Source organism: Diabrotica virgifera, chromosome 8 (assembly GCF_917563875.1).
Source record: "Diabrotica virgifera virgifera chromosome 8, PGI_DIABVI_V3a".
Taxonomy (NCBI): Eukaryota; Metazoa; Arthropoda; class Insecta; order Coleoptera; family Chrysomelidae; genus Diabrotica; species Diabrotica virgifera.
In genome coordinates this window covers 177,898,101-177,911,739 of record NC_065450.1, presented here as the reverse complement: position 1 = coordinate 177,911,739, position 13,639 = coordinate 177,898,101, and positions in this window count along the sequence as shown.

Genomic DNA, 13,639 nt, shown 5'->3' with positions numbered 1-13,639 from the left:
CCTTTTACACAGCCATCAATAGTGTTTTCAGTGGGAAGGTTAGGAAATTGAGTTTATGAAAGAAATAGGAAATAGTCGGATATAAATTTAAAGGAAGTATAAAAGTTAACTGTTATACTTATTCAATAAATTGACTAGCTAAAGAGAAGTTATACTTCTTTATGCACGAGGGTAAATTTTGATTTTTACTGGGCTCATGCGCACACTGACAGTATGGCATGAAACGTTATACTGGATCTGATTGGGTGTTAAAATCATCTGTCAATAATTGTTCAAATGGAGACTCTGGATAAACAAAATGTTGTGTATAGTAGTTTTTATTGTTTTGAGAACAGAGACAAAAGCAAGTTTATAATTATTGTAGTGACTTTTTAAATAGTTTTTAAAAGCAACAGGTACGTACCTTATTTTAAATGTTTCAGTATTGTAATAAAAAATTACAAATTAGGTAAATACCTATTTGGAAAATGTACCTACCTAGCTAGTAGGTAATGCTTTGATTTACATAATTGAAATACCAACCAAAATCTCCATCTAATATATTGCTTTTTTAGTCTATATTTTGTTGTATTTTACTTCCACAAAAATCAAACTTATTTGATTAAACTAACAGAATGAGCAACAAACTGTCAAAAACATTTTAAAACGTTTAGTTGCTACATATAACCAAATACTATTGACTGTAATACATCCAACTCCCACATAAATCTTGAAGCACGTTGCCACTAGCGCCACTGTCGGCTTGCGGTGAAACTACGTTGTGACAACGTAAAATTTGACGTAAACATTCAAATTTAATTTTACAAATTTTTGAATAACAAGCTAATTTTGCTAAATTAAATTAAAATTAAAATAGTTCAAGCACTTATACAAAAACAATAATAAAGCAATTTTATAAATGTAAGGTTAGATTGCTCTGGTTATCACCGTAGACCGCCTAGATGCCGCTATTTTTTTGCTTCCTCAAATGTAATGGGAAATGTCAAGAGTTATATGTATTACAGTCCATAGTATTTGATATAACTTCCCACGTCATTCACAATGTCTCGGTAGTTAAATTCTGCGTGGCGTGCGTTCAAAATAATCTAAACGTGATAGACGCAGGTTCAATTCCCAATGGAAATTTTAATTATTTAATAAATTTTATGATTCTATGTATATTTATTATATTTTTTTCAGAAAATACGGATTTAGTTTAAATTTTCTCAACAATTATTCAGAAATAATTTCTTTGGTTTCATTTTTCAATGTGTTTGCGTGTGTTTTATTCTTTTATTTTTTTAATTTTTCGTATTGTTTTAATAAAAAATTTTGGAAAGTAGTAAGTATTAAAATTAGTTTAATAATAGAAGTGTAACTTCTTACGTGCGTACAAAGTACACACACATTCTTTTTTTTTTTGTAATATTATAAGTCAGAAAAACAATGATTCTATGGGTATCATATAAGTAATAGGAAAAGTTTTTGTATTAAAATTATTTTAAAAAAGTGCAAAAGAATATTTCTAACGTTGCAAAACTTGATTTGAAATATAAGTATATATTTTTTTTTTGGTTTTAAACAGTTTAAAAGTTTTTCTAACTTCCCGCGAAAAAATTTCGCCAACCGTCACTAAAGTCATTCATTATTATACTCATTTGCCCTCATTTGCGGCAGTAAAGTAACACTTTATCGTACTGAAAGAAGAATTTTACTTTACTTGCCGCGATTGTTAATCAAATTAACCGAGATTGAATGTAAGTGGTCGATGGCAGTAATCGATTAAAAATCAAAAGTGGCCATCTTGCAAAAGTCATCTGTCATCACTGTCGTGAACATAAATACAGCCATAAATATAGCATATTCATAAATACAAACAAGGAAATAATAAATATATAATAATAAGTGTTATAATATCTCATTAGTTATTAAGGTACCAAGGGTAGTATAAGGATAATAACGCTTTAAGCATATACGTTGACGGAAAGCGATATTATCTATAATACCCGTGGTGCCTTCAACATTTAATGTCCAGCTAAATTCTTCTTTATATGCAAAAATTTGAATGAATTTTGAATTAATTAGTTTTCAAATAAGTACATTTAAAGGCAATAGTCGTAACGTAATTGTGGTAACCATAGTTTTACTTAGGTTTTTATTTGTCAACTTGACAGTATTTAACTAGTTATTGAAATTTAATGCCCAAGGGCGTTATTTTTCAAAATAACGCCCTAGGGCATTATATCACATTGAACTGACTTCGAAATAATGTCATTATTTGTCAAATAATATACCAATCGGATATTAAAGTAATTTTTCGGGAGAGTCTGACTTACACCGTTTGACTTCTGAGGTATCCTTATGTTGGCGATAAAATTGTGTATGCACCACGTCAGTAGTAATTTTAGTGTGTATTTTAATTGAAAAATTGATAGAAAAAAAAACGATGTCTTGGAAAATAAAAACAAACAATAAGAACAAATTAATAGATATATAAAATCATAATAAATAAATTACATATACATATAATAAAAAATATAGGTATCTATAAATTTTGGTGTTATAAGAAGTATTATGGGAACTAGGGAGGCACTTTTTGCGCTAAATATCGTATTACAAAAATGCCGTGATCAAAGAAAAGATGTATTTGCATGCTTCATGGACTACGAATAGGTATTCGATAAAGTACAACATATACAGGATGTAACAAAAATACAGGTCATCAATTTAATCACATATTCTGGGACCAAAAATAGTTCGATTGAACCTAACTTACCTTAGTACAATTGTGCACATAAAAAAAGTTACAGCCCTTTAAAATTACAAAATGAAAATCGATGAAAATATATCGAAAACTATTAGAGATTTTTTATTGAAAATGTACTGGGTTATTCACTATATTTTGACCCCCCGTTAACTGCTTTATTTACAGAATTAAAAAAAAATGTAAAATACAAAAGTTATTCGATTTTTAAATTATGATTTTTTGACATATATATCGTATTAGTGACGTCATCCATCTGGGGGTATTGACGTAATCGACTATTTTTTTAAATGAGAATAGGGGTCATGTGATAGCTCATTTGAAAGATTATTCAATTACCTATTAAGTAATATAAAGATAAATATGATTATTTATAGAGGGTGTCAAAAAAAAATTAATTAAATTAATTGACACAAAAAGAAGAATGTATGTCATTTATTTAATTCAAAATAAATACATTCTACTGCTGCCATAAAACAGAAATAAATGTTTATTCTACAAATAAACATTACTTTTACTTAAATTCCATGTTCAATCTGCCATCCATCTGCTTCTTGGCAATTTGAACATTGAGTTTAAGCAAAAAGCAATGTTTATTTGTGCAATTAACTTTTATTTCTAGTTTCTAACAGTAGTAGAAGATATTCTAAATTAAATAAATTACATACATTCTTCTTTTTGTGTCAATTAATTTAATTAAAAAAAATTTCTTTGGAGACCCTTTATAAATAATCATGTTGATGTTTATATTACTGAATAGGGAATTGAATAACCTTTCAAATAAGCTATCACACGACATCTATTCTCATTTAAAAAAATGGTCGATTACGTCATCACGCCCAGATGGATGACGTCACTAGTACGATATATATGTCAAAATATCTAAATTTAAAAATCGAATAACTTTTGCATTTTACATTTTTTTCTAATTCTGTAAATAAAACAGTTAACAGGGGGGTCCAAATATAGTGAATAACCCTGTACCTGTCGCATTATTATGGCAGTAGCATCTTAAGAAAAAATTATAGTGAAATTTGGACTCCCCATTATAATTTTATGGGGGTTTTGTTCCTTTAGACCCACCCAAACTTTTGTGTACGTTCCAATTAAATTATTATTGTAGTACCATTAGTTAAACACAATGTTTTTAAGACTTTTTTGCCTCTTCGTACTTTTTCGAAAAGTCAGTTTTTATCGCGATATTTTGAATATTTGTCAAATCCACCACATATTTGTATATGGTTAAGTACGATTATTATGGAAACTTTGTAATAATATGAACATTTATTTATGACTTACATTTTTAGGGATATTTTGAAACATATTAAAAAAGAAGTCACATCTCGATAAAAGGTGCCTTTTCGAAAAAATACAAAGAGGCAAAAAAGTTTTAAAAATAATGTGTTTAACTAATGGTACCGCAGTAATATTTTAATTGGAACGTACACGAACATTTAAGGGGTTTAAAACAACAAAACCCCCATAAAATTTGTATGTAAACATATTGAAAAATAAGCCTCAACTCGATAAAAACTGCCTTATCGAAAAAATACTAAAAGGCAAAAAAGTTTTAATAATATTGAATGTAACTAATGGTACCACAATAATAATTTAATTGAGACGTACACAAAAGATTGGGGGGGTTTAAGGGAACAAAATCACCATAAAATTTTTATGGGGTGCACAAATTTCACTATAATTTTTCTTTAAGATGTTCCTATAAGAATGCCACATGCCACATGCCATAAGAATGCCACATGTCCATTTTAAATAAAAAATCTCCAATAGTTTTCGATATATTCGAAAAAATCGACTTTCATTTTGTAACTTCAAAGGGCTGTAACTTTTTTTGTGTGCATATTTGTACTAAGGTAAGTAAGGTTCATTCGAACTATTTTTGATCCCAGAATATGTAATTTAATTTATGACCTGTATTTTTGTTACACCCTGTATAACATTAATTGAAACAAAAAAATATATATAGGAATAAATAACAGAATATATACGTGTCGTTTAAAATTTGTACTGGAATCAAACTACTGTCGTAAAAGTTAGAGATAACGACACCGACGAAATCTCCATAAAACGAGGAGTCAGACAAGGTTGTATTTTGTCCCCAACATTGTTCAATGTTTATTTATTTAAAAAGGCACTTAAGAGAAAGTCATATGGAATAGAAATTAACGGGGTAATTAGATACGCAGACCATACAGTGCCAGAAAATATTGAAGGCCTCCAAAATCTGTTCAATCGTAGTGATGAAGTAGGAGGGGAGATGGGCAATAAATTAAACTCAAAAAAATTTAGTGTTTAGTCGTAACCCACATCCCGATGTATAACTTCCATTACATGGAGTCCAAGTTGAAAACGTTCACAAAATTACATATTTGGGAACTGATATAAGGTACCAACGAGATCCAGGCATAGAAATAAAAATCAAAATAGCAATGACTAAAACTACCTGTATAAAAATAAAGACATTTCGCTGCACTAATCATCTCAGTTTTGAACTAAGACAAAGAATGATTAAGTGCTATATTATGGGGTCTGTATTTTTACATTATATGGTCCGTATTATAGTGCAGATGGGTGGATTATTAGGAGTATTAAATCAAGCATGAATCAAACAGAATTGAATCGTTTGAAATTTGGATTCAGAGATGGATGTTAAAGATACCTTGGAGAGCAAGAAAAACTAATGAGAAACTGCTAAGGAATGTCAACAAAGATATATAATTGAAGCGTTTATTTAAAAAACAACAACACTTGTCCAGAAATAAAAATTTTGGCAAATCAAGAAAAACTTCCCAGACATCTGTAGTTTTTCTAATATTATCCAAATGTTTTATGTAGTTTACTCCGGATATCTGAGATTTTTACACAACAGAATATGTCAGATGGATAAAGAAACTACTATTCTATGAGAAGATTACATAAAGTCGAATTTGCGAAAAATGGACATGTGTTGTTTTTCAAATAAACGCTTCAATTGCTAAAGACTGTTAAATATGGGAAACTGTTTTATCTGAAAAAGTGAAGGAAAATCAATATAGAATACTACAATTATTGATCCTTAAAACTTAGAAGGCCATCGAAATGTAGGAAGAAAACAAGTTTCTTCTTTAAAAAATATCAAATATCAGATATCAAATGCATGACAATTATTTCATGTTATAGAAGATCGAGAATCCTTTGTAATGGTGACTACCAACACCGTAATATTCTGATACGGTATGTGAATATCAGAACTATTAAATATATCTTGCATTTTTAATCAGAGCTAGGAATAATAGGCAAATTTTTATATTCTATTATCTTTAATTATGTAGTAATAAATTTAAAAAAACCAAAATTATTAGATAAATAATGAAATAATAAAAGAGAAAAAAGAAATAAAGGTTTATATATTAAAGGTTAAATATATACATAAACAAGTTGATAAAATAATTGAATATATTAACTTTTTGTTTAATATACAAACAGAAAGTAAAAAATTTTTATGTACAAAATGTGTCTGGCTAGTTAGCTAAGTTAAAATCAAGAAAAAAATTTTATTAATTTATTAAATAATTTTATTAATAATCAAATTAAAACGAATAACATTTTCTATTATTAAAACTTTATCTTAAAACTAAAATTATTAGATAAATAATGAAATAATAAAAGAGAAAAAATTCAAAAAGGTAACAATATACAGGGTGTAACAAAAATACAGGTCATAAATTTATTCACATATTCTGGGACGAAAAATAGTTCGATTGAACCTAATTTACCTTAGTACAAATGTGCACATAAAAAAAGTTACAGCCCTTTGAAGTTACAAAATAAAAATCGATTTTTCTCAATATATCGAAAACTATTAGAGCTTTTTTATTGAAAATGAACATGTGGCATTATTATGACAGTAGTATGTTAAGAAAAAATTATAGTGAAATTTGGAAACCCCTCAAAAATTTTATGGGGGTTTTGTTCCATTAAACCCCCCCAAACTTTTGTATACGTTCCAATTTAATTATTATTATAGTACCGTCAGTTAAACCCAATGTTTTAAAAACTTTTTTGCCTCTTAGTACTTTTTCGAATAATCAGTTTTTATCGAGATATTTTTAATATTTGTCAAATCCACTACATATTTGTATAATATGGTTAAGTACGATTATGGAAACTTGGTAATAATATGAAAATTATTTATGATTTACATTTTTAGGTATATTTTGAACCATATTAAAAAAGAAGCCACATCTCGATTCAAGGTGCCTTATCTAAAAAATACAAAGAGGCAAAAAAGTTTTAAAAAGACTGTGTTTAACTAATCGTACCGCAGTAATAGTTTAATTGGAACGTACACAAACATTTGGGGGGTTTAAAGGCACAAAACCCCCATAAATTTTGTATGTAAACGTATTAAAAAAGAAGCCGCATCTCGATAAAAACTGCCTTATCGAAAAAATACTAAGAGGCAAAAAAGTTTTGAAAATATTGAATTTAATTAATGGTACCAGAATAATAAATTAATTGGCACGTGCACAAAAGTTTGGGGGGCTTAAGGGAACAAAACCCCATAAATTTTTTAGGGGGTGCACAAATTTCACTATAATTTTTTCTTTAAGATGTTTCTGCTATAAGAATGCCACATGCCTATTTTCAATAAAAAATCTCTAACAGCTTTCGATATATTAGAGAAAATAGATTTTCATTATGTAACTTCAAAGGGCTGTAACTTTTTTCATGTGCATATTTGTACTAAGGTAAGTTAGGTTCATTCGAACTATTTTTGATCCCAGAATATGCACTTTAATTTATGACCTGTATTTTTGTTACACCCTGTATACATAAAAAAATTGATAAAATAATTGAATGTTTAAACTTGTTGTATAATATACAAACAGGAAGTGAAAACTTTTTGTACAAAATTTTTCTGACTTGTTAGTTAAGTTAAAATCAAGACAAAAATTTTATGAATTAATTAAATAATTTTATCAGCAATCAAATTAAAACGAATATTATTTTTTATTATTCAATCTGTTTCTTAAAACTAATTATATTAGATAAATAATAAAATAATAAAAGAGAAAAGGTAAAAAAGATGATAACTATACATAAAAAAATTGATAAAATAATTGAATGTATAAACTTGTTGTATAATATACAAACAGGAAGTAAAAACTTTTTGTACAAAATTTGTCTGGCTGGTTAGTTAACTTAAAATCAAGAAAAAATTTTTATAAATGAATTAAATAATTTTATTAGAAATCAAATTGAAGCGAATATTATTTTCCGTCAATAAGACAGAAAAGTAAGAGAGGAAATGGACATTAAAATAAATTTAAAAAAACAAAGTTTTAGTCTTTAGTCGTAACCTACATCCAGATGCATAACTTCCATTACATTTCAAGTGGACTGGAGTTCATGGAGTCCAAGTTGAAAACGTTCACAAAATTACATATTTGCGAACTGTCATAACGGACCAACGAGATCTAGACATAGAAACAAAACTCAAAACAGCAATGACTAACAAAACTTTTATAAAAATCAAGACAATTATTTGCAATAACGATCTCAGTTTAGAACTAAAACAAAAAGTGCTAAATCTAGTCTGTACTTTTGTATGATGTAGCAGCGGGACTCCGAGTATAGAAATGAAACGACAAAAAAAATCGCATTCACGTAACAATATCGATGCACGGAGTACCGAAGCACGCCAAAGCGACAGAAACTTTTCTACAGTTGTGTCCGCGAGTCTTTACCCGTGCGTCATCATTTAAGTCGGAAATTTACTAAACGCAACGGCAAGTGGATATTATTCCGATCACGGTTTATAGTATAAAATTTGACGTTATCAAATCAATACAATGTCAAATTTAAGTTTTGCTTTAAAATTTTGGTGCATAATTACAGCTACATTTGAAGTAGCTTAATAAATTATTTTATTATCATTAATTAATTAATAAATAAAAAATTTATAAAAGAACTCAATAACATATTTTTTTTGTTATTTTATTCACTTTGGCGGAACCTTAAACACAAGCATTCAACTGTGTCAACAATGAGGTTATTTGAACTTTGTCAAAATTTATCGTAAAATAACATAAACTTATTATAAAATGTCTAACTCCAATATAAAATTAGTTGTGAAAACAACTGTTTGTATACTATAGAAAACTTTAAAATGCAAAGATTCGACAAAATAACAGCAAAAAATTCAACAAACTGACAGCCACAAAAGTAAACAAACCAAAACGTCAGAAATTGTACTTAAAATATGTGAAGACATCCCAATCGTCTTTCTTTGTACCTATCTCTTTTCAATGCACTCTAAATCGTTATAATGCGAGTCTAAATCGTTCATAAAAATAACATGTGTTTTTACTTAATAACAGGCGGCAGCTGGTTTGTCATTAATTTCATGTGTGGAAGAGAATGATGCTAAATAAAAAGTATGTGTTTTATCTCGCCAGGTATTAATGACGCACGGGTAAAGACTCGCGGACTTAACTGTACATGTAGTATAAATACTACATTGCACAGAGTTCCGATGCAGAAGTTGTTACGGGTTAAAAGTCGTTACGCAACTAGCAACAACTTTTAATAATCAGATTGTCATAATTTTTAATTATATTTTTTCACCTCACAATCTCATATACTACATTCGCTCTCGCGAGATTTTTTTTGAGACATTCGGAATAGGAAACGTACAACACAAAAATTCCTACCTCACACTATTAACTGCTAAAATCAACTCAAATTAACTTAATCTTTCATTAAAAAAAGAAGAATTATTAGAAATAGTGGGAGTGTCTACTAATCTCATAAAATTTTGTGAAGTTTATTTCTACAAAATATTTTTATTTTGTACAATAAATAATTTTCTCATTTGCTATCAATACATTGTAATCATTTAAATAAATAAATATTGATTGGCGTAAGGTTTATGTTATTTTTATGTCTGTTTACTATTAATAATATTGGATATGAGCAGGGGCGTTGGTTTTGTAGTAATTTCCAGTCACTTCTGACAACTGAATTTTTCAAAAAAGAAATTACTAACGTCAGTGTCAAAAAAAATCTCGCGAGAGCGAATGTAGTATATCAGTTACATCCACAAACCATACATACTTATAGACGTTTCACGACCATGTTAATCTTTCGGATCGAATTAACGCCATCTCTTGATTGGAATGGGAACTAAATTGACAAATTTTAGTTACGTGAGAATTTCAAATTATAAATTTTGCGGGATTTTTGATGAAATTTCGCAGGAAATTAAAACAACAGAAAGACAATTCAATGTTTTATTCCATATTTTACTGAAAACTTCAAATATTCCAATTTGTTTTCAAAATGATAAACACTACTGCTATGTGTCACGTGAAAGCACTGATGTGTATCGAGTTGAATGAAAATTTTTGAAAGAATCTTGTACATAGGATGACTGTTTAGATAAATATTACCTTATAATCTTTTACAAACTTCCAAAAATATATAGGTCCGAAATGTTGATGACACACTTGTCTATTGGAATAATAATATGTTTCAGGATCTATTACATTGTTTTTTTAATGTGGAGAAACACAACACGGGATGATCAATGTAAACTAAAAATTTTACTCATAAAAATGGAGAGGAGGTTAATACACTTATTAAAATTGTGATTAAATCTAATTAAAAACGTAACACCACTATAATAAAATAATTAAGCCACAAACTGTAAAATAAAAAGTAAATAATAAATTAATTTAATTGTCAACTGTCAGTTGTTAAATATGACAAGAGAATTGACTGACAGCGACATCTCTGGATTGGAATGGTAACTAATTTGCTGTCTTGACCTTGACAATTTACGTGAAACGTCTATAAGTATGTATGGTTTGTGGTTACATCAGTTTTCTCACCAATTTTTTCAAATAGAACCAATATCCTACTAGACTTATACAACCAACATTACAGTTTAACAAATTTATCTGGCCTAAACATACTATTCAACTACTCTTTCAATTCAAAGTTCTAACTTTCACTCACGAATTCAATCTTACATTTTGTTTTCATTACCACAGTACAATAATTTCGGTCAAATTTAATTTTATAGTCAATTTTATAGTAATTGTAATATTTATAAAAGTAAATTTAAATTCTAACATTAAAATTAAAATTTCAACACAGACAAAAACTTAAATTTCCGTAATCACATTGGATCCTGACCTTGGTTAATACATTAAAAATTGCCCTTTCCTGGATGTCAAGGTCACTGACATTTGAAGTATTTCTACTTCCTTAAATCATTGACAGACTAAACGTGGTTCAATGAAGACCTAATCACTTAAAAAAATCTCTTAACGTGATACAGTAGAGCATCATGTTGCTGGTAGTAATCCATTGGCATCCAATCTAGGCCAAATTATTTTTCAAATTTTAATATGTATTTGGAACATACATCTTAACCAGTGTTTGGCATTGTGGCTATTTAGCAAGGACAGGGAGTAAGTAATCTTAATCATACTTTTCAATTTTCAACATTCAAAATTTCACCCTTTTCAATTTTATTGAGTGGGATTACTTACTTTTAGGTTCACTGATGATGGACTGATAGGTCCGAAAACGTTCTGAACGTAATCCTTTTGGATTAAAAAAAAATTAAATTTTTATTAAATATACCAACTACACCAGGGAGTTTTACTTCACGTTAAATTTTATTTAATTTTTGCTTTATTCTCCCAAGTACTGGCCTAAACAAGTATAAAATTCAAGCTTTTATATTGTCTTGAATATTAGCTGCCATCAAGCCAGTTTTAAGCATAGAGGTATATATTAACATAGAGTGAGCCTTCACTCCGCGCGTCCTGACGACAAGATCTTTTCGACTGGTTTGCGCTATCTCTTTCTAGCACATTGTACCGAGAAACTAAGATGACATTAAGGTGTGAATATAGGCACGGAAGAGAAGGACAACTGTCGCAGCTTAATATGCGTAAGAGTGAAACAGCACTAATCCAAAGAAAAAAGATGGTGTCGTCACTTCGCTTTGAATGACACTCTCTCTATGTCAATATATACCTCTATGGTTTTAAGTCCGAAATCATATAGGAAATTAGGCATGAAGTAGGCTTTAAATATAAATTGTTACCTGTCTAATAAGTGTCAACTCTTTGTCTTTACCTGTCTAGTGTCATATTTTGTTCACTTTTGATTCATACTTCATGAGGACGTGTTGTCTTATGAAACTGTGTAAGGATTTTAATTCAGAAGTCATCCTGAGAATTAACCAAGAAATATTAAACTTCCTGAAGTTTTAGAGTATCTTACTTGTCAAGGATTTATAATTCTCGGATATTTAGGTACTCACGAACTTTTTTTCTTTTGGCCACACTCTATACTTCAGGCCAATTTTTCTTTCTCCCCTATTTATTGTATTTTGTGGGTTTTTTTGAGACACCTTGTCCAGGGCCGATATATACGTAGAGAAACTATTAAGTGCCCGTGGAAATAAATAAAGGAAACTAGAGAGTTGTGTGTTTTTTCCCGTACGACAAATGAAACATCGACAAAATATAAGGTAGGATCAGATCAGTTTTTATCTTAAAGAAAGCATTGTTTTACCAGTCTAAGCCGCCGCCGCCACATACAGTAGTTAGATAACTTGTTTTTCTTTTGGTTTTGTAAATAGTAACATATTATTACATAGTTTTAATATTGGTGTACGCTAAAAAGAATATCCTTCGAGGCAAGCATAAATTTTATTTGATCTTTTATCTCTTTCTTTAGTTTTTTTTTTATATTTTTAATTAGGATTAAATAATTACAGATATATATTGATTTTATAGTTTTGTAAATAAGAATAAATATTTTGTTTTCTTCGATTTTGCTTTCATATTATATCTTTTTCTTTAAGTTAGGACATTAAAGTATTTCTTTGCCTCCGCAAAAAAGTAATATAGAGTATAAAAATTGGTAACATCGGCGAAGAGTAACAAAGTGTGGACATTAAAAGTATCAAGTCAAGCATGAACAGAATTAAGGCATTTAAATTTGGGATCCATAGATGGATGCTGATGATTCCTTGGAGAGCAATAAAAACTAATGAGGATCTGCAAAAGAGGGTCAACAAAGGTATAGAATTGCTAAAGACTGTTAAATAAGGAAAAATGTTTTATCTGACAAAGTGAAGGTAAATCAATATAGAATACCTACTACAATGACTATTGATTATTAAAGGTAACTTTAAGGGCCATCAAATTGTAGGAAGAAAACAAGTTTCTTCTTTAAAAAAACATTCGTGAATGGACTTAGATATCAAATGCAGGACAATTATTTCATGTTGTAGGAGATCGAGAATCATTTGTAATGGTGACTAAAACTTATTACCAACATCGGATTTTATTACCAACATCGGATTATTCTGATATGGTATATGTAAAGAAGATCAGAACTATTAAATATATCTTGCATTTTCAATCAGAGCTAGGAATAATAGGTAAATTTTTATATTCCATTATCTTTAATTATCTAGTGATAAATTTTAAAAAACTACAATCGTTAGATAAATAATACAATAATAAAAGAAAAAAAAATTAAAAATGGTAATAATATAATATGTACATAAAAAAATTTATAAAATAATTGAATGCTTAAACTTGTTGTATAATATAAAAACAGTAAGTGAAAACTTTTTGTACAAAATTTGTTTGGCTAGTTAGTTAAGTTAAAATCAAGAAAAAATTGTTATGAATTAATTAAATATAAATTTTATCAGTAATCAATTTAAAACCAATATTATTTTTTATTTTTCAAACTTTTTCTTAAAATAAAATTATTAGATAAATAATAAAATAATAAAAGAAAAAAAGTAAAAAAGATAATTATACATAAAAAAATTGATAAAATAATTGAGTGTATAAACTT